Here is a 24,087-nt window from a genome sequence, read left to right as displayed (position 1 = left end):
TCGCCAATCACTGCTGTAAAACTCTGCAGTTTGTGATTTTTTTTCAGAGAAAAATCAAATGGATTTAATGATCAAGACCACAGCCGCAGAATAATGGGCCTGATGGACCGAGTGCCTATCAAATTGTGATGTGCAGTAACATGAGTATATTGCAGAGATCACGTAGATACAGTTTGGCTTTGATTACCTATAATTTGTCGTCGCTACTGATCTCATAATTTCAATGTGAGGTAACCTCATGTATGCAATTCCATTTGAATGATTATTTGACCGAGAGGAAGGATTGAAATTTAATTGCACATAAAAAAAATCATAGAAAATCACACCAAAATATGCTTTGATTGTTCAATCACAACGCAATAATAATAATTGCAACGATTCAGCAAAAAAATCAAATCAAAACAACAAAAAGCCGTATTAAATATTTAATCCATTTTCAACTCTTACAATTTTTGATGAGTTTTATACATTATTTCATTTTAATTAATGCACATAAGTTCCCTCTTTTTGTTGGCCAATTTGAAAAACGAATTAGCCATTGCAGTTACACGAGGTTTGCATGAATTGTATGGGTTGGCATGAATGGCATCTGTTTGAGAGAGTGAAAAAAAACAACTACTGCACGACATTTGTACATGGACGCATAACTATTCAACATTTCATTTATTTATTTATCAGCTTAATCACAACACACACCAAAAAAAACCTCCGCATATTTCATGACTTTTCCAACGAAATTATTTCAACAATTTTAATATTTATGAAAATGCAATTTTGTGTTTGACTCTTTGCGGCCCACACAAACCTAGACGACACGGAATATGAAAAAAAAATACCAATATGAAATACAGAGCATATTTTTACGGGGGGACAATCCATTTGGGGCAAAAAAGCGATGCTGTTCCGTGTACTCAAAATTTATCAAAATTACAAACGGAACATTGTGTAAATGGAGCCGAGCGGTTTCGTTTAGCGAGATAAACGGTATAAATTGGATGTATAGAATATTCAGGACAATATAAAATTCTAATTAAGCGATTAAATAGTTTGTAATAGGTTCATTTGGCTCATTGTCGGCATCATCACATCAATTCCGATTGAATCGTGTCGACGCGCAGGTGGTCCATCGCAATGAAATGCAATATTTGCGAGATATTAAATTCAAACTGTGTTTACGATGCTAATTAAACCAAATTGAAAATGGGCCTGACAGTGATAACTGGCAAATGACATCGGATGGATAGCGAAAGGGATAGAGACAAACGGTGTATGTGTATGCATGTGTGACACACACACACACACACACGCAGAGTGAACATTATGTGCGAGTTATATGCGCCTTTTCACTCAGCACTACAAACATAGTTGAGTTCATGCTGTTTCATTTTGCAGTAAATTTGTAATTTTGGATAAACATACAGTTCAAACGTTTGCTTTTAATCAAATTGCCACCCAAAGCTTAAAACCTCTTCCGCAACCTCGTTTCAATTTTCTAAATGATTTTCGTTTTTTTTTTCAACATGCAAAAAGATTTTAATGGCAATGGGCCCCTCTTTTTTATCGCTATATAACTGAAATGTTTTTCAATATGAAAATCGATGAATTGAATAAAACGTATACTCATCGCATAAAATGAATGATCAGACAACATGAAACAACGAGATGAAATAAAACGAAATAAAATTAATAATATTAAATTAAACAACAGCACAACGAGAGAAAAAAAGAAAAGAGAGGTGAACTGAATATAATCAGCACGCGATCTGTATGATGCATTTGCAGACAATTAAATCGATATATTGCAAAATGCTCAAACGCCACACTCAAATTAAAATTATAAACACTACATTAAATATTTCGAGTTATAAATGAATTTGAATTATGTGCAGTCGTCAGTTGTGAATGAGAGAGTGCGATTTATTTGTCGAGATAAATATTGTTGTTTTTATCGGCCATTGCATCGCAAAGTGATTAGTTAATTGGTGAAAATGAGCTGTTGCTCAGTTCAAGTTGACCGCATTTTTGCCAACACTCTACACCTCACTCCCTCCCCATCTCCCTCTATCTTCTCTCTATGAGAAAGTCGCTCACTCTTTCCAACTCAATCCGCAATGTAATTTCCATCTCTTGCTGTTATGCGCTCTACACAAAATCGCAAACAGTACGTGCGCTTCTGCAGTATTCAAATGGTTTGGTTGACAAAATTTAGCTATTCATATTGGTTTTCGAAAATCTGAAAACACCATCAACGTTTTATGAATATGCATATAATGAACTAAACACCGAAATCCGGAAGCAAACAAGCAAACGCCACTAGCATTTGTCGCTGTGTTATTGCTGCTGGTAAAGCATAACAAATTAAATCGTTAATAAATGGGATTACAAATTAAATTGAAAACGCATGAACAGAAAAAAAAAGATCCAACAAGCATCAAATACACTAGAGATAAATGGTTGCTGTTCATGACCAAACATCACACGTACGGCTGAGTCTCCGAAACGTCGAACGCTTTGTCGTTTTTTTTCCACCTCTTTATGTGTATGTGTTTCTGCTCATTTCGTTTTGATGAGGTTGTTTTTTTCTCGCTCTTGGTGTTAAATCGACGCAAAACATTTGTTTATACTAAAACTGTGTTAACTGCTTGCAATGCGGTCGACCGACGGAACGAGCGCAGGGGCATTTTCCGCAAGACAAACCAGTTCGTGCATACTTTGATTGCAATACACTCCTCTAAATGTTTGATTTGTTTCCCCACACACACAACAAACATTCCCCGTTTCCACTGAAAATAAAAACGTACACACTGTGCGGCAATTCGGAGTTCCCCTTGCGCACTCATGAATTTTGTCAAGGTCTTTATATCGACTTGAAGTGATTTCATTTTCTCCTCCTCACCAGTTGACGGCCGTAGGTAATATCAGACGCAATATTTCCCCAGGCTCTGTTGTTGGTATCGCATAAAGAATGTATCAGTATGGGCTCGCGCTATAATACAAACACACCGATTCACACACAGAGACACAAGGGCTATTCAATTGTAAACTGTGCGTGCTCGTCGTTTTTTTTTTTTTGTTGATTATCGTTTTCCCGCTCCATAAAATGAACCGTAATAAAAACTGAGGCTTTAAGGGATCACATCGTTTGAATGACAAAATGAGATTGATTTTTAGTTAATGGCAAGACCAAAGCGAAAACGGAGACTGCACTCAATGGCTGATTGCTCGCATTGAATTTTACATTGTTAACACATTTCAAATATTAATAATAATTTGCTGTTCGTTTGAAATATTCATATTCACATTATGAAGACAACGCAACACATGACGACGCACGCATACAGTCAACGTGAAACGAGACACATACACAGCAGATATGGACCCAACAACATTTATTTTCACGTTCAACGCCTGTACTACAATAAAATTCTGGTGAAATTGTTGTTGTTCCGCATGCAATAAAACATTTAATGTTCATACATGGCGAAGAAAAAAAAAAACAGCACACATATTATACTTTGGATTCTTCATCGCTTCATTTTGTATGTGCGATAAGTTCAACAGCAATCGAATAACGGCGACAACATACAATGATGATGATGACGACAACGACGATGCTGGTGATAATAAACAAAAAAACACGACAACTTCAATGGAGATGAAGATGAAAAAAAAAGTGAAGCGAAAAAATGAATAGAATAGAGTTAGCTCATTTAGCGCATGTTGATACTTCGCTGTGTTAAACGGAGTCTGTCTCACTTAAGTTTATACCATGGATAATTTCCATTTCTCTTTCACGCCACCATCGTGCAGTACGTGCAGTAGCGGACGCTTCATTGTTGTTGTTGTTGTTCTCGAACTTTTTATTGTTGTGTATGTCGTTTTTCTTTGCATGAATAAAATTTCAATGTTGATGGCTTTTCACAATTCTTGGTTGCAGTTGTTCGTGACTATTTTCGACACACGTTTCAAACTGAATGCAAGGGGAAAGCATATTTCATAACAAATTACCTTTTATAAGAACTACTACCTTTTGTTATTCAGTGTTTCGCTTGATTCTAACTGTTCGTTGGTAAAATTTTAATGAGCTGAGAAGTCAGCGTTCGCTCTTTTTTCGTTGCTCACGATGTGAATTGAACCAAAAAAGACGAGAATAAAAAACACACACCGAACAAATTGTATTCCATAGATTAGGAAATATTTAAATAAATCAATGAATAAAAGGTGTCAATTCGCACTTAATTGTACTCAAGAAATGAAGATATAAATATTCCAGAGCATTGACCGTGGCAATTCATTTCGAGAAAACCGATGAGTGAGTGTAAATGTAAGCGTGGATAATGAACAAAAAAAAAACCACAATAAAGCGTCACGTGGGAAAAACGGACCTCAAATCTACTCAGATCAAAATTAAGCTGGGATAAAATGAAATACGACAGTGTCGTGGAATCCGACCCGATTCAGCGCACACCAAATAATAGCCAATTAATTGACCATGTAAATCGAAACCGACACGATGTTTTTGCCACTCGTTGACGTCACTTACACTCAATGAGTAGGCTTTCATGCGGTCGATGCTATTTGTGTGGCTCTCTTTTTTCTGTGATTTCAAACCACGCGCATTTCATCGAATAAATGAACGACAGGAGAGAAAAAAAACATCCTTGACGCTGACTGAAGTGATCGAAACCTCTTGAAAAGTCCGTGAATTTGATGAAAATTGTGTGTGCGTTGGTTTAGGTCACAACTTTACAATTTGAAGTTCGACGAAATGTGAAGTGCATAAATTTCTTTGACATGAAAATGAAATGTCATCATTTGCATGCAACTACTGACATGATATATCTATCGGTTGGTCTCATAAATTCAATAGAGACCCATCTGACAAACAGACAACGAATTGTTGTGAGTTCCGCATTTAGTTTGGAATTATGCAAAATATTTAGTCAAATTAAAAGATGGCATTAACCCACCGCACCTCTCATAAATTTTACATCGTTTGAAATGGAAATTCTTTTGTTTATGCAATTTATGAAACATAAAAGATGCAGCATCAGGCACACCGCCAACAACAAATGGACAAATTCAAAATATTTAAACTAAAATTGAAAATTTCGAATAATGTTGTAAACTGTTTCATTACATGTAACAACAATTGCACAAGTGGCATTACCACAACGGATATAAATTCAGAAGAATCAATGAATTTGTACACAACGTAAAGTGCGGTAAAGTAATAAAGTTGCAAGTAATCTTCAGGCCAGAGTTCATATGCTTGATATAAGTGTATTGTGAGCGTGCACGTGTGTGTGTGTTTGTGTGACGGTTGGTGCATATGCATACATGAATACAATTTATATTCATATTGCATTTATTTATTCCACGCCGAGTTGGTTTTGCCAAGCTGGAATTCGCATGCCGATGTTTGCATATTTCTGTTGTTGCTGTTATTGTTTTTTAGTTCGTTCGTTCAATTTGCAAAGAGTATTTTGTTGTGTTTGGTTCTATCGTTGTCTGTAAAACCGAAATGACAACAAGGCACTGGAAGTTCAACTGTTCTATGGCCATTGTGTTATGCGGTAGAGCGAAAGCAATTGAAATTTTGAATGGGATGAAGCCATGCAATGTGTTTGGTTCGATGAGTTACATAACGTATGAGTGGAAATACAGTTGCGTTACGAAATGGACAAAAGGGATATAATCTGTATTCCCTGGCGATTGCAAATCGTGCGTTTATTTATATATGCTGCTGCTGCTTCTGTTGTTGTTGTTCTACTTGCATTCAGATTTAATCTTGCAACGGGGGTCCAAAGAGCAAAAATATTAAAAAGAGAAACTTCACTCGAAAAACTTTCTATCCAAAAATCCACACAGTTCGCACAACTTCTCATTTATTATTTAATTCTTGGACGGGCAGTTTTTTTTTTGTTCAGTTGCTTTGTTCCTGTTCGTTCTTTGTGTGAAAGTAAGCACGTATTTAGTTGATTAAATTTTAAAAGACTCGACAAGGCGTTTTGCTTCATTTGAATATACAGGTGAGAGCGAAGCGAACACAAAACGAAACACGCAAAATCTAAGCTTCATTTGCACATGCCGCAATAAAGGGACACAGTTGTGACAACTCATGGGAAAATTGAAATGGGTTTGGTCATATAATAGTTTGAGGTTTATCCTTCGATTTAATCCTCGTTTTCGGATGTCCATTATTATAATTTTGGTATTTCAATATTACTTTAAGTAAGTTTAAGTGTCCATTCGCTGGAATTGCCTGTAAGAATACAAATCGATTATAATATGGACTTTTGTTTGTCCATGCCAATGTAAATTGCTTTGGACTTTTGAGGTGTAATTAGAACGACGAGACACTCCTGTCCGCACACATTTTGGACATTGCAATCAATGGCCTTGAACTTATTCTTGGGGTTAATAAGAAAATTTGTTGTTGAAGTAACCAAATATACCAGCAAATATCGAATCATTATTATTATGGTCTTTAAAATGGTAAAATTTTCTAACCATTGCCATGAAGATGAATAATACACGCCATTCAGGCTCACCACTAACATTTTGTTTATGGTCACGATTTTAGTTTTTCAAATTCATTATTAATTTGATTGCGGCTCTGTGTGTTTTTTTTTTTCAATTAATTCTGGACTATTAATTCACAAAAGCAGAACAATCTAATGCCAGTAAGCCAACTATGTTCACTTCATTATTTGGTTGTTAGAGAGAAGAAAAAAAGAATACAACCGTTGAACCAATTGAATGCGCTTGGTTTTATTTATCCAACGATTTTCTATACAATTACCAATATTACCATCATTTTACCATTCTCTCTCTCTCTCTCTCTCTCTCTCTCTCTCTCTCTCTCTCTCTCTCTCTCTCTCTCTGTTGAAAATGTCCAGAATAAAAAAGATTCATCAATTCAACATGTTTATACACAGTTTAGCACAAAAGTTGCATTTGCTCGTTCGTAGTTTCATCGCGATAAATTATACATTGCAATCGCGTTCGTATGTATTGAATTTATCCGAAATAAGCGCACACAAAAAAAAAGAATGAACGAAGAACTTTGTTGCTTTGTACACTCTCCATATTGCGAATATGTTTCGTAATGTTAATCGAGTAGGAAAACGAAGAGGGAGCAGACATGCTTACATAAAGTCTTTATGACACAGAGCGAACGAGAAAGCGAACGAATGAAGTACATATAAATTATAGTTTTGCATATATGGAAGCATGCATGTGGCAGAGAAAGAACCAAACCAATCCCAACTTCAGCGATTTAAATATTATGAAGTTCACTCGAATAGAACAAGAGACCCAATGAATTTGTTGGGTTGGTATTAGCACTATAGCTATTTGTACTTGAATATTATCCACATCTCTTTCTCGTTTACAATTCTGTCGATTTTAATTCAACTTGTCATGTGTTTGCTTTTCATTATTTTGTTCGAAAATTGTGTGTTTCAGTTACGCCCCATGAAAAAGGTAATAGCGTACAAAAAATTAAATATGCATTAGAAAATAGATAATTTCATTGATGTTAAAATCCACATGGGCATGATGTACGATGGTCGCACGGACACCGTAAACGTTCAATATTTAAATGGATAATTTGTGCGAAATGTACAACGCCAATCGACGAACAAACAATAAAACTCACTGCCAACTATAGGGTTCATTTATTATTTATACTCAGCTATTGATTCTACCGTTATTTGTGTCAATAAAATGGAATATAATGGTTTTAGTTACTACAATCGAGATTCAATTTCAAAGCGAATTGAGCCCGAAATGTTTGCTGTCGATGAAGAGTTTTCGTTCTCTCTCTCTCTCTCTCTGGGTGATTTTTTTCACTTCGCTCACAAGTGATGATTTATTTACTGAATTAAATTCGATTCGCCATTAATTACCGGAAGACTGAGTTCGTTGAAATGCAATAATTAAATATTTACATGAAAATCCAACCAATTCAAAACGTCAGCCCGCTTAAGTCAGCCAACTTTGCCGGTGTAATTTTGTTGCATCGAGCGCATTCCAAAATAGAATCGATTTAGTCAAAACGGTTGCATCACACACACACATACACACAGTCGCACGCAAGTATGCTAAATGAGAATGAAAAAGTCGAGCAAGATTGCAGATCTGGCATGGAAGCCAAGAGAAATTTAATTTAATTAAATCACGAAAAATGAAAAGAAAATAGAGAAGCGCAAGTTTCATGTGCCATAAACAGCGAATGCTACGAGACCCATAGAACAAACTCAAGTAAATAAACCAAACGATGGAACGAATTTCAAACAGTAAAAGAGTCAAGCAGTACAATAAGAAGAGCGGGAAAAAAACGCGAACACATATCTTTTTAATGCTTCGCTTACGCTTTGTACAAGTTGTGTTCATTTTATTCTTTTTCCCAATCCACAATGTTCATGTGTGTGCAAGTGAGTATATGTTGTTTTTTCTTTCATTTTGCTTTCGGGCTTTGTTGATAAAAGGAGAGCATGTAAGATATTTGTTGATATATACGAACTCAATTACGACTCTTTAAATATAAATACGTACCCAACTGTAAGTTGAATTACATGAAACACGACAATTACATGTATTATCTTTTCCTATCTCTCAATGCGTTATCCGTAACAATCCAAGCACAAATACACTCAAATATTCACTCATTTCGCTTCATTAAATCGAGTAAATGAGAGGAACGTGCTCGCGAAATCACGGACTCAAGGTAAAGTGCAGCGACACACACACACACATGAATGTGTTTACAAAAAACTACCACTTGCGGATTATCCAAACAGTTTCTGAATCATGCAATTTTTATTTACAAAAATTATTTTGTCAATAGTTTTGTGTGAGTTTATTTGTTGGGCAAACATTTGATTTCGCAAAAGTGTGATTTGAGGTGTTTTTGTTTACATTTTTGAATCACAATAAATCGTAAAAAATATTGCCAATCGGATGCTCAATTTCATCCAATTTATTTGTAGTAGAAACATTATACCATAAATGCTCTATCAATTTTCAAACTTTATTTTATTACTTTATATTAAAATTTAATGGTCATACACGAAAACTTCGACGATTGCATGTTTGTTTGTTAGAAATTTCATAAGAGTTTTCCAGTCCAATTACGGAAACTAGAAGCTCATGAATTTAAATGAAAATATATTCGAAAATAGTTACTCGGAATTCGGAGCAAAGTGTTGATCAAGTCCATCATAATTCACATTGAAAGGTGACATCATAAATTTACAAAACGAGTAACTTACAAAGTCATATTCATAAATCAATGATAAATCATCAAATAATAATTAATATTGATTAAATTTCAAGCATTTCGTGAAAACATCGACGCTCCTGAAATGCATTCAATATTCTTGAAACATTCATCACCATGGATAATATAATTATAACCGTATTTATATGAAAGTTGTTTGTTATTGTTTTGCATCCAATCCAATTAAAGGTTTCTTTTAACAAAGATTAACTCTATTAATTCTTTTATGTCGCTTTTATGCATTATAAGCAGAATATAATACCAGCGTATAATATTTCAATGCATAAATATAAAATACAGGCTAAAAGCAGCCAGACGATGTTTTCACAACACATTCGCACGTGCAATTAAAAAAAACTGAAACGATATGCTTTATATGCAAGCATCCGTATAATAATTTATGCACTGCAATGAAATTAAGAATGTATTTGTTTATTTGTTTGCACTTGATATGTCACAGTTACCATTCTGAGTCAGATAAACGGTAAAAATGGTCAATACATACATCTTCTTTATACATTTCACAAACTATTTCCAAAACAATTCCAGATACACAGAGAGAGAGGGAGATGCACACGCAGCAATGCAATCACCAATTATAGCTGATGATTCACTTTGTTATTTTGACTGCTTCAATTTGAATCAGCTTCTGCTCTATTTAGCATCGCTCCAGAGTGGCTTTGAAATATCAAAGTAACGAATAACTTATCGATTTTAAGCCAATATTAAATTGAAGTGCTATAAGTGAGTTTTCTCAGTCAGCTTTTCTTTCAATCCGGTAATTAATTAATTCATTTAAAGTTTTGGTTTTAGTTGGGCTGTAAATGAAAGTTGTAAAACTCAGTTTGTTCCAAACATTCATTAATTTTTGCATGATTTTTCAAGTGAACGATATTTTTGTGCACATTTCAGTTGATTTGGCAAATTAATCAATAAAATGAAAAGAGTGACAACCAGAAGCATGTCAAAGGCGCAAGCCGAAATGCAAAGTACCGAGAATAAACCTGGAACTGTTAATAATTTGAACTATCGAGAACCGATCGTTTCGAGACCTGCATCTTCTGAGACGCAAACATTTAAGTCGCTGGAATCAAGGACGGTGATGGGCGTGACGTATGGTGCACAAAGTGACCTGTATCGAATGCAAAACATTAAAAAAGAACCACAAGACACTAAATCAGCAAGTGTTTGCACATGTGAAATTAACAAACGTTTATCAAAACCATAATAAAAACGTATATACACATGAAAAAAAGTCATTATTCTTTTATTTACATGAAATGAAATTGCAACCATCCATAAAAACATAATATTGCATAAAAATACTAATTGAAATGTACAGTTTAATTCAAGAAATGATAAAATATAGTTTTTGTTTGGAGTCTGGTAAATGATATGTTGAAGCGGATTTATCGAGCTTCGTATTTTTGTTTATCCAGCGAAATATTCCGTTTTGAATAAATTACAAATGATCCATTTGACAAATTCTCCCTAAAATAAGTTCCATATTTCGCTTCGTACGAAAAGAAGATGTACGAGATTGCATCAGAAACATATGTATAAGATACGACACCAGCATAGGCAATCGCATATATTGATTGGATATGTGAATTTATGCCATTCAAGTCAACGAAATTCCCATCATTTGACATATTCGGCATTTGAAAGATGTGAACGTGCATCCGTGTACCGTTTTGAAATCGAACGTGTTGCGACTCGAGTCGTGAAAATGACACATGAACGATATCTGAATGCAACCAATATTTTGTTTACTTCAATGCAAATTTCTTGTAAAATTCAATGCTTGCGGTGTATAAATAGTAATTGAACAAATATTTGGATAAAGTGGAATTTTGCACAGCAATACCAAACTTAAAACCAATACCAATTTTCAAAACCGAAGTGAATGCGCTGTTTTTGACGTGCAAAACTATCAAGAAAATTGCACAAAGTTTCTATTATATATGTAATATTTCACTAAAGGAATATGATGATTATTTTTTTAAAATGCCACCGAGAAAATTGAACTGACGATGATAATATTGATTTACAAATGTAGAACGAAGAGTAACAGGCAATAAAGAGTAAAAGGCAATTCGAGTTTGTATACAATCTGCGTTCTTATAATTTAAAATAAACAAGTTAAAAAACAACGGCATTTTCATTTTTTAAATAATAGATTCAGTGAAAAGAAACGCACTGCCAAAGTAACTGAAGAGAATGAAAAAAAACACGAAAAATAATCCGATGGTTTTTTATTGTGTGCGCTTGGCTCATTTCGTTTGAAACGAGGGTGATTTCACGTTTATGCCCCATCCCAAAAATCATTCGGTCTTTCTTTCCTCGTTTTAACGCTATACTGTATACATTTGGTTTGGTTCAATTTTCTATTTGGCTCTTCATCATAATTCCATCTTTTATTGTTTACGTGTACGCGCGCGCCTATAGCATTCGCTTTCTGCAACAATGATTTGCCTTCGTTTCACAGCTACATTTCACTTTTTATGCGTATCAGTTGTTGAATTCAGCTGAATTTGTGTACGAAATGTCACATTCACCCTCTCTCTTTCTCGTTCTCTCTCGCACACTCTTTCTTTCTTTACCGCTCCATTTCGCATTCATTCGCTCACGTTCTTTACTTTTCTCCCTCTTTTTAACTTTGTCTCCCGTTGAGTGCTTCCCATCGATTTGCCAACATATAAGTGAAGCGACGATGAGCGTAATGAATGGAAACGCCAAAAAGTTATCATGGAAGTGAACATTTTTGCCTATGCGCTGCTATGATGATCACAACGACACGGGTGGCTTTCGTTTTATAATTCATTTGAATTGAACGCACTAAACACAAATTACGTATTGTTTTTTCTTTTCGTTTTGCCGATGAAGAAGCCAACCAAACTTTTGGCAAAATTGGTTTTAAGTAATAAAGTCTTCATTATTGATCTACTAATTTTTAACGAAGCGTGTTTTCTGTTGGCTCTTTTTTCTTTGTGAAATGCGAAACCACGCCAATTACTTCTAAACTACTGCACTGACACAGGCCATAGACGGTAAACAATAGACAATACAAGTTCAACAACAAAAATAAAAACGATGATTTAATCAAGTTAGACGGTACTAACACACTGACTATATTGTCTGTAGGCTGTAAAAAAACGTCACCCTCCCCCACATTCACGCATTTTCCGGCTTTAATGATTTTATGTGACATTTGTGCGCCCTTTTATTGTGCTCGCCAATGTTTTGTGTCTTTGATCCGCAAATGACTTCATGTCATCAAATGTCACATCAAACTGATACGCTCAGATTGTATTTGATGGCGAACGTAAAGCATTTTCATTTTGAGCAACCAAAACGGTTTAAAATCGTGTTTTTTTTTTAACAAAAACAAACACTCATGAAATTTTCCTCGAATCAAAAAAAAAGTTTTGGTGTCCTTTCAATGGGCGAGGGGTGTGCATGACTTTAATCCATATTAAATGGCAAATGTCTGATTTTAGATTGTCAATTCGTATGTAAATTTTCTATGAAATAACCAAACCTGCTATTTTTAATTAGAGTAAGCAAATTTCATTGGAATTTGAATGAGAGAAAAATGTAAAAGCATTGATAAATACGTACATATTACGAATATACATATAAAATTCGTTTCAAACATTCTTTGGGAAAAATATGCGATTTAGATTCCAGCTCAGTCATTGAAATGGCATCGTTAAACTGAAGTTGTACTGTATGACACACAAAGCGCAGTGAAAGAGACTTAAATCCCTTTTTTGTGAGCGAAACTTTTATAAATGCGACGTTGTGAAAATGGGCATAAAACGCAAATAAATGAAAAAAAAAGCATCCTCTATAAAATCCAATCAGGCTAACGTTATCACAAATCCGGTGTGCACAAAACACGGAAAAAACTGCCTGATATGTGTGTGGACGGGTACAACACGACACATGCAGAATGCTTATTCGTGAATGCGAACGTATTTCACGAGAATTGTGATGTCTTATCAACGATGGCACAGCAAACTAGGCGTCAAAAATAAAAATGAAAAAAAGAGAAGATGATGAAAAGCATTCGAATGCTGGATGTGACAAAACGAAACAAATGTGAAGCGCAAGAAAGAGAGCGACAGAATAAAACGGAACAATAACGTTTTTAGCAAGGCATAAAAGTGTCTAACATGTTCTAAGTAAAATATAATACTTCTGAATATGTCAACATTATTTTCCCAACAAATGGATGATTATTGTGATTGGGTTCTCATGCAGCATTCACACTGGATGTCTAGTGTCGTTGCTGCTTCTGCTGCCTCTGCTGCTGCTGCTGATGATGATGATAATGTTAATGATTTTATCAGCGGCATTGTGTGGAGACGAATCGTTCCAGCGACGGGCATTCTTGCATTGCTGCCGAATTGATATGTGACGCCACGTTGATGATTACGACCAACCTTAAATTATTCGTTTATGATCGTCGTTCTCTTTTTATACGCGTCTATGCATATGTATTTCAGATCTATTATTCAGAGGGAAAAAAATTGCACGCATGTTCACATAGCATACAAGCAGAGTCATACAGTTGTACATACGTACATACCGCTGCATACATAAACATCACATATTCCTATCCGTTTCGTCGGCTCAGTGCTCAGCTATGAAATTGTGCTTGTTTCTTTCGTCAAAAAAAAAAAAAATAGCACACAAGACACAGCATAGAATTGTGTGGTTCAACAAACGAGCCAACATATCCAACGACGAATACGTTTACACTGATGCGTGAATAATAGCAAATTTACATTTTTTCCGCTATCATTGACATTGTTCTTTCGTTCATGTTCAGTTCAATCTATTTGCAACGACAAATACGCGATCTCTGTCCTCGCAGCATGTCACCGAATTATCGGCATGAGAAGAAAATGAATACAAAAATACAATAGAAAATAACTCGACGAAACGAAACTTTTGTTATTGTTGTTGTTGCCATCCCATTTGAGCGGGCGGCTTGAAATAGATGGCCATATAAAATATTCCGCAATAAAATTTCCTTTTTCTCTTTAGTCGATTTAGTTTTAATATGAGACAAAAGCGCTTCACCACTCTTACGTAGCGCGCAACGTCGTCAACATAATTTTATGTTCTGCGGTAAATTTTGAGGACTTGACAGTGGGTATGTGTACAACGCGATGCACGGTTTTTCGGTGGTGCTAGAATGTAATTTTAATTTACGGTTGAAAGTCTCAGTAGCTACCGTGTCGTTACATTTTATGCGATTTTGAATATATAAACTGTATCATTTAACTGCCAAAAAATACATACTTGATGTCACATTAAAGTAATCAAGCGAAAAACGAAATGCTGTGAATCAACTGAACGATAAATACTAGTACTTCGAATGAAATCATTTTCCAAATCGTTGGGAAAAAAGCCATCATGCAATTTGAAACGAAAACAATTCCACAAAAATGAACTCATTTTTCTCTCTCCCGCACTCACTTGGTTTTTTCGCGTGTTCCGTAAACATTGTTCCGAGGAAATTCCTCTGCTGGACGATCTTCAAATGGCCAACATTTACAATGTATTTGTTTTAATTATAGATAATTTGGACAAGCAAAGAAGCACTTTTCAATTAAAAGCAATTTTTCAGTTTATTGTATTTACTTCTGAACAAGAATTGTTTGCGTGCCCATCGCATTTTGCAAATGGTGCAAATGAACGTTTCGGAAGGAGCATTTTACATATGTTCTCGAAAAAAAAAATCGATAAGGCACGATATACAAAAAGGCCAAAAACCCATCGTAAGCACTTAAAGTGAGCCTCATTAAATTAGTGGTTAATGTGAATTTTGTTGCATTTGCAACACCATAAAATGTTTTATGCTTCCTACAACATCATGGTCAGTGCAACCGGGCTCGTCGTGTCTGATATTTTTCGGTTTCGGTCGACGATAAAAATGTGGCGAGAAAACAATCTGTTGCCAGAAAAGAGCATGAACATTATATTACACTACATTCACTACACAACACGGGCTCAATCATTTGTATGCGCACAAACGATTTTACAACAACCATCCATCCATTTGTTGTTGTTTTTGGTTTGACGTTGCAACTCTTCTACCTCTCAGCACAACGAATGCGTGGTAACAGCGCGCGCGAGCACACCGAATGCAGCAACTCAAAGCATTTGCCTATGTGATTCAACCCATTCATACGGGCATAGAATGGATGCATAATAATAATCAATGTCATTGCCCCTTTGAATGCGTTGCATTTTGTATAAGCGAATCCATTTTGACCAAGCTCTCTAGTGTCTCTTTTCTCGCCACTTACACACAGAGACACATAAAACCAAATATATTTTTTACGGTTAAAAGTGAATTTGGCAAACACTAAACGCGCGAAGAAACTTTTTGTTATAAATGTGCTCTGGCAATCGAAAGATATGCTGATTTTATTTCAACTAGACTCTTGTTTAATGCGAACCGAAGCGAACGCAAATTAACAAAAAAAAACAGAAGCGATAAACATAATAATGTCCATCAAAAATATGTACATGATTTTGTTTTGTGATTTCTTCGTCTCATTTTAATTCACTATGATATTCTTGCGCGAAGCACTCTTATTCCGAAATTTGTACAATCTTTTTAATCTTGGACAAATGAAAGAATACGAAGAAGGAGAAAAAACCGATGTGTATTCGTCTCTTCTTCTTTTTTTTGTGTTTTGCACGAGAAATATAAGTTGAAAATTTAGAATGAAGTGTATTCACAGTCCGCAAACACCGCATAGAAGTTTGCAAATAAAGTTTTACGAAGTGAAACGAACATGAAGTTGAAAGCCAAAAGAATATACTCCGACAACTTCGCTCTCTGCAGAAGTCTACCACTTATTCTTTTTCTTTTCATTCAGTGACCGTACCGATTTATTTTATTTTTCTTGTTAAATGCCAAGTAAACGAACGATATTCAACAATTTTCGGAAAATTAAATGAAATAAAACCGAAACAAAACAGCACACATAATCTACTGGTGGCCGCATTTGGGCTTCGTTCCCATTATTTTAAGCACGGAGCAAAAAGTTAATTGTGTACATGTGTCTTGGGTTGCTTGCTGTGTTATTTCAATGAAATTTATCCGTCGTTTCGGATTTCGGCATGATCTTTCATTTCATTTCAATCTTGCATTCACAGTTGGGTTCGCTCATCTCTCTCTCTCTCTCTCTCTCTCTCTCTCTCTCTCTCTCTCTCTCTGTTTCCCTTCCCATCATCACATTGCGGTTTTCGCGTTCGTTTCTCTCTAATCGTCTTATCGACTTCATTGATTTTTCGTAATCGGTTGACTCTTCGCTGAAATACCTTTAATGAATTTAATAAGCGATTTTTAAAACTTCGATGACTTTGTAAGAAAATTACAACAGAAGGAGAGAGAGAGAGAAAGAGCTCTGTCGCTCGCGCTCATCCCACGAATTCACGTGCGCCACCAAATATTTTTAATGAGGTATTTTCAAGAAGATAAAGAGCACACGGGCTGATTCGCGCGCGCATTGCAAACATTTGATTAACAGCATTTATGCAACTACAAAAAAGTTTCAAAAAGATTTTCAAGCTATTGGCAAAAATCCATTTATCAAAGTTCGCGTGTGTAGACAGTAAAGCCAAAGTGATTGTTGAAAAATTGTGATGGTTAAAATCTATTTCAATGGTATTTTCAATGGTTGTGCACGATTCATCGGGTCACTGACTATCGACGGCGTTCCCCAACGCAAGATGGGAACAGAATTCGCCAGTTTTAATGGGAGTTTTTAATTATGTTTTCTATGTAACAAGGCATAAGCAGGTCGATGGCATTTTTACAGCAGTATATGGACACACAGCATCGAACACTAATTTCTCAAAGACAAATTAAAGTGCTGGCATTGTTAAGCCAAAGGCGATTCTTGTGTGTTGCATTCACCAAGTAATTGAAACCATAAGATTTACATGTCGATTTAATTACTTACTCTTTAGTACTTGCGGTCTATGTTTGGAATAAGAAGGAAGATAGAAAGAGAGAGAACAAAATGGAATACAAGAACTGAATGCCGTTTCAACAGTTTCATGCAATGATGCATACTAATGCAATAGTTCAGTAAAATATTATACACAAACTACTATTCAACAGACGGTTTACTATTACTATACATGTCGAGTGAAGAGCATATGCGAATATCAAGCCTACAATTTTTATTTCCCATTGCATTGCCATTATCGAGGCAAACGCAAGCACATTTCAAAAAAGAAAAAGAATAATTTTCAGACAACGACTGAACATGCATTAAGTATTCGCAAAAGTCAAGTAAATCTCTTGTATCTAAAGGACCAGAAATAAAAAGTTGCTGGAGTGCCTACAAACACACACTTGGATACAATATGAAGAAAAAAAACACACGAACGAGTACTTTTAGCACCTACCACAATCACATGATGAAATTATGTGGCCTCTTTGACACCGCATCGTTTGACTTTGCGCAAAGCGGTGCTGTGGCGTTGGATAAAAATGAAACCGGCCAGTTGTGAGGCAAAAGAGTGAGAGTGAGATAGACAAAGCTATGCACGGACTCAAACGAACATAAGTACTTTATACACGACGACAGAAACGTGTTGACGAGAGGTGTTGTAAATTAATCGCGCGCTTGTTTGTTATGCGATGATAAACGCTCGCCGGGCTACTGTACATTTATTATAAGATGTATCATTGTCCAAATAGTAATTAAAACGAATCATGTTATATTTAATTTTATTTTCATCTCCGTTCTTCGTATTCTTCTTTCATTTGGGTTCCATTTTGTATACGGGAACGCATCCAGTGTGGTGTTTTATCGTCTTGACATCGTTAAATACACGCATTCTTACATTTATTATATTCTTACCTGCTGAGCTCTATAATTGTCTCGATTTTCGCATTAGAGCTTTAGATGTATCAAAGAAACGGTATCATTTCATCGTTTTGGCATTTCCATCGAGAGACAATACAAACGATTCGAAGAAGTCCAACTGAATTATTATGTTATTATATTACATGTTCAATCCAGATATTGTACATGAGTACATGAAAATGAAGCGTAATCACAATTAACATTCGGATTGAATGTTTAATGTTTTTAATGCATGTTCATGTATCGATCAATGTGGTCCAAGTCACTTTTAATATGACGGTCGCCATAGTTGAATGTGGCGTGAACCGTTCTCTCATTTATGCATTTTAATAAAAGCTAGTTTATTCATTCAATTAGCTTAATTGGATAACAGCAACAGATTCTGTTAAACCGTACATGCTACTAAAATCAACTTGCACAACATTGATGCCATTTAACAACGATGCGGACAGCTCAAACTGTGTTTATCCACGCTTCCATTCGAACGAAAGTAGAGAAAAAAAAAGAATTACGGAGAACATGCAATTTAAACATCAAAATGTTGTAGAAAACAGAACGAATAATGTTAAATTTCTATGGAATACACAATTTGCACAATTATTTAAATTTTGAGTTAATTTATTTCAATAGAAAAACGCTTCAAATATGCCATTGAATCAATGTATTTTTAGAAATAGAATTTAAGTCCGTGGGCGTAATTCGAGTTGAAATTCCAATAAAATTGAGTCAGTTTCCCATCTTCATTCCGAATAAAACTTTGTAAATTTCCATATGTGTCGAGTACATTTCGAAAATTGAAGGATCTTAGTTACGAAAATCACAATGTCGAAACGTATTTTTTTCCCAACAAATTGCAAAGAAGATTGTATGGAAAATAGCCTATCAATTCAATGAGTGGCAGTGATTTGATTTGGTATTTGCTACGCAAAACGAAATAATCTTGTGGAAATATGTGAATATTGTTATTGTTGATACGATGTTGGCCCAAAATAAATCGATAAAATGTGCGTAAGAATGATGGAATTTTCACTCACTAAAATTTACCGCATGATTGCCAACCACAACGCATATCTTTTTTTAACTCAAGCGAAAACAACCTTAAAGTCCTTATAAAATGGTTAAATATTCGTATATAGATGATACAACAATGCTTTTTACCCAATATTGAACCGAGCACACTGCAAATTCTATGGAACACATATCAAATCTTGTGCCGTCGTTGCTCTCTTATTATTGTAAGCATCATCATACTCATCCTCGTTGTCCATAAGTGCGCACATCATATCAATGAGATGTTTATGGAAGGCACAAAATATATACACACATATATATAAATCGTTCTGTATACAATCGAAGAAAATGAAGAGAGACCACTGTAAATCGGCAGGCACTTTGCTTGACTGGATGCTGTCGCAAAATCAAATGGAATTGTACGATGTAAACTGAAATTCGTATCAAAGTATCGGGTGCTTACAAAACAGATGGAAACGATGAAGACGGAGCAAGCGATAAATTTTCCATTTCAGTGGTGAACGCAGCGACAACACAGGCAATGATATCAACAAAGTGAGTGAGCGAGAGGAAGAGAGAGAGAGAGATAGAGTTAGGGTGAAGAAATGGGCAGAAAGAGGTGAGCAAAAGGCAATCCAAATCGAAACAAAAATGGGAAAAAAAGTTTGTACAGTGCCGTCATCAGCAACAACAAAATCCAACCAACAACTTCGACGACTTAACAACTGAAGCAACTGAGTTCACTGAAAATGAAGCCAAAAAAGAAGACTGTTCAGCAAACAAACGCATTTGCGTTCACAGACATCTTCCATCCATCCATCTATCCAATAAATATAGCATAGCAGCAACAACAACGACAACAGTCGAAGTGATCTCAGTGTGCTGAGATGCGAAAATATCCCATTTAGATTTTCGTATTTATACGAAAATGTGCTATTACATGTATAGATTGCAGGTAGGCTATGTGCTTATGCTCGCACTGGCACTGACACAGTGCGATGCTAATGCTTGGGCCATACGATGTTGCAAGATATTTATAATACACAAATTCTTATAAAATATGTTGTGTGTTTTGAACGCGACTCACATCGTAACATCAAATATCGTTTGTCGTTCTGTACGTTAATTTATATGAATTTATAGCATATCTTCTGTGTTCAACGCCCGCTCTTCTCGCACACAAAACACCAACGACAACGGACAATGTTAGTTTAATGCATGCAATGTGTTTGCGTGTATTTGCTCTGTGAGCATTGCACAATATTCATTTTTGTAATTCAAAGAATGGCAAAGAAACGTTAGTGCTTGGTGGCTGGCTGGCTGGTTGACTGGCTCTCGCACAAAGAGAGTTTAGTTACCTTTTTGACGATGTGTGTATGTCGAGCGGGTAAGTGTAAGCGCTTGTATGTTTAACATCATTTTAGTTGCAGTTGTGATACTGCCGTTCATTCCTTTCGTTCTTCACCATTTTAATTTCTGTTTTGTTCCTGATATTGCGTTTAAGTTTTAATTTATTTTGTTTTCTTTCTTTCTCATCTGGCTGCTGCATACTGTTAGCATTTTAAGTTCGCACATAGAGCATTTCCGTGGTGTTTTTTTTTTATTTATATGTAACACGCATACAGAGACTTGCTTTGAGAAATTTGAGGATGGAAAGTTTTCCAGAGATTGAAAACAGAAAAAAAGAAACACATAAACCGATAGAGAAAGTGAACTTCTCCTGGAACCCACAGATATATGAGCAGAGTTTGCGCACAGATATGCACAAACAAAACCATTAACTTGGGATGAATGCTTTGCATTTTTGTACTCTTAAACCTCATCAACAATGTTGTTGGTGCTTCGCTCTTCATGCAATTACAAACAAAGAGTAAAAGAAAATAGAGAACCGGCAAACATTTTCGCACATTTTACATTGCAAATAATCACAGAGCGAACGAGAAGGAGAGAGAGGCTACGTTACGCTTGTTGTCAATTTTGTTTTGCTTGCTTTTGTACAATGTACATTGCATAGAGATGCAGAGTTGGTCGATGTGTGCGTTTGTCTCTATCTCTTTTTAGCGTTCTTTATTTTCAATGGTCTTTTACTTGTAATTTGAATTCTCTATATGCAATGCGTGTGCTGGAATAGACTTTGCCATTGCTATTATTGTCACCGTTTATGGAAAAACACATGAAATTATGGGGGAGTTTTCATTTTCCGTTTTCTGTTTCTCTCTTCATCTCTCCCCCTTTCTCGCTTTGATCATATTCTTTTTTTTTACTATCGTTATTGTTTTTATTGTTATACAAAAAGTTCCTCCGATTTAGAGAATTGTACGCTGTTACATTTCCATTATATTAAATTGTATAGAGTCAGCCATTCGTTTTGTGTTATTATTCTGCACTTTATTTATGGATGAATGCTTCTATTTTTCCATTTATTGAATTAAGATTAGGATGGAGTTAGAGAAGGAGTTGAAAGAAGCGACAGTATTTTGTGAGCATTGCCAAAATGGCACAAACTTCTCCAATAATTCAAGTGTTTTCAATCGATATGCGTGATTGCATGCGGATGGGAATTGGTACACTCTACAAAGCCTAAAATGAACCAATTAGGATAATAGTCAACAGTCAATTTAGTGCCATTAAATGTAATTATTGGGACTCACCTACTGATAATAGTCAGTAAAACAGCTAATTGTTTGAGGCCATAAAACTGATTTGCATCCATTCAAAGTCGATACACCACACCAAAGTCGAGCAAAATAATAAAGAATCTTATCGCAAAGCATCTCTATGATAGTATTACATTTTATATCAACTATGAGCCCCGAACTGATGATGAAAATAAATGTGACGGCCGCTATTCGAGAGAGTAGTGACATTTTTCTTTTTCTTGCCACGTTCAAATGCGTGCTGACTTCTTTTACTTCTGCTTCGGCGTTTTTGAATTGCTAAATATATTTACTTTGTGAGCGAGTATAATGAGAACGATGACAACGACCGTGGCAATAGAAATGGCAACGACACAGTATATCAGGGTGATACACGCTATGGGTGAAATGGTGTAGAGTGCGCAAATGAAAAAAAAAAAGAGAGAAGTGCCATCAGCCAAAATGAGAATACGGATATTTTATTTGCTTCAGTACTGCTATGAATACAAATTTATGTTTGAATACAATATTAAAATGTATAATTCTCACTTGATTTTCATGTTATGTGCGCGCGTAGCAGAACAGCCACTTACACGAGACGCACCAACACAAGCGAAACCGAAAGCCGAACCGAAAACTTGAACCAGCATATATATATGGTATATGGAACGGTAGTTATTGTATAACAAACAACAAACATTCTCATTATGCAGTGGTATCGATGAATGCGCAAGGGGCGAACTCTGAACAGGAGACGAAAGAAGAAAGTCGGAAAAAAATCGAGCACCGGCACGAGAACGGCAAAGGGAGAGCGTGAGATAGAGAAAGAGATGCGATAGCGACGTAAACGTAATTCGCTTAAAATGTGGAAAATGACTGCTTTACGCTTTAACCATCATATTGATTGTATTCACAGCAGCAGATGTGGATAGACCGAAACTGAAGAAGAATGAAACGCAAAACATAGCAAGAATTTAACATCCAAGCCAACCGAATGTTAGATGAACGAAAAATAACTGTCGCTTGCTTTGGTTGGGTTTTTAGCGCGTTCGCTGCATCTCGGTACTTGTTTAATCCAAACGAGAGAGAGAAAAAACTCAAATAATGAACAGTGTACTATGGCAACTAGCAACCAGAAGACGGTCATGCACAAATACACGCTGTTAAATGTTCAGTACACGGAGTATATCAACAATATATATATGCAAGATGCTGTTTGTTAAACAAAGGGCAAGTGTCGAGATTATGATTAGACAAGATTAAATTGTTCTTTTTGGATGCCTGTTTCATCGTTGCATTACCTGAAACTGTAATTAAATTGAAATATCAATTAAGATTCTGACGCTATTTCCCATGTTGCTACCGGTCTTCTCACTCTCTCCCTATTTTTCTCCCATTCTCTTATTCTTTTGCTACCAATCGAACTCATTAATAGCTAGGGGGATTCCGCGCGTATTTATGTACCAAAATTTAACTTCATTCTTAAAATCTCATAAAAATTCAAATATCTCACCGTATCTGACAATATCCGTAAGTATTCACCGATACCCACCATGTAGGATACTTCAAATTTTGTCGAATATTTTGACATTTTTAGAATATGGGTGAATATGAGATAATAATGAATGGTGGTGAATTTTTGGCGCTGCAGACCTATTTATAATAGGTGAATTATTGGGACAGCTTCTAAGCTGTCATGGTAGTTGTTTGTTACATGTGTGTAAGTTTTTGCATTACAAAGCAAAATTGAAATGTGCCATTTGCAATGGAACGGTTCTGGCGTGAGTATCAAAACTTCTACGAATATAAAATTCCAAAAATTATTAAAGATATTTTGGTTGTCTGTGCAATCGATAGAGTGTCATTAAGTAATTTAAATGAACAAAGTATAAAAGAGATTGAACAAATAGTTAATCAGAACAAATCAATATATTTTTTAGTATATAGAAGCTGTCATAATAATTCACCACTTCTTCATTCCCTGTTCTTGTCAAGTTCAACATTGTCGGTATTGCAGTTCAGAAAATCTCAAAATATCTCCCAAAAAACGTAAAGTTGTGTTAACATCTCTTGAATTTGTTGAAATCCCCCGAATTTGTTCATATTTATTCATATTTAAGAGCGCGGAATCCCCCTAGATTAATAGTATAGCGACCGTTCAACAGTGAACACAGTATTAAACTGCAGCGAAATATTTATTTTGGAGTTGAAATTTTATTTGCGAGTTGTATTTAATTAATAAACCATC

The 24,087-nt window shown here is 35.5% G+C and overlaps 1 long non-coding RNA gene across 1 annotated transcript; it reads left to right on the top strand.

Moving 5' to 3' along the window:
• The first annotated feature begins 9,938 nt into the window (after positions 1–9,938).
• LOC116350946 lies at positions 9,939–10,541 on the top strand. The gene is made up of 2 exons (XR_004202061.1): positions 9,939–10,064; positions 10,199–10,541. It is a non-coding gene; the product is annotated as an uncharacterized LOC116350946 (long non-coding RNA).
• The last annotated feature ends 13,546 nt before the right edge of the window (positions 10,542–24,087 follow it).

The sequence above is a fragment of the Contarinia nasturtii genome, unplaced genomic scaffold, assembly GCF_009176525.2.
Source record: "Contarinia nasturtii isolate CC-2019 unplaced genomic scaffold, AAFC_CNas_1.1 Cnas_scaffold_4311, whole genome shotgun sequence".
NCBI classification, from domain to species: domain Eukaryota; kingdom Metazoa; phylum Arthropoda; class Insecta; order Diptera; family Cecidomyiidae; genus Contarinia; species Contarinia nasturtii.
This window is presented reverse-complemented; position numbering and strand designations above follow the sequence as displayed.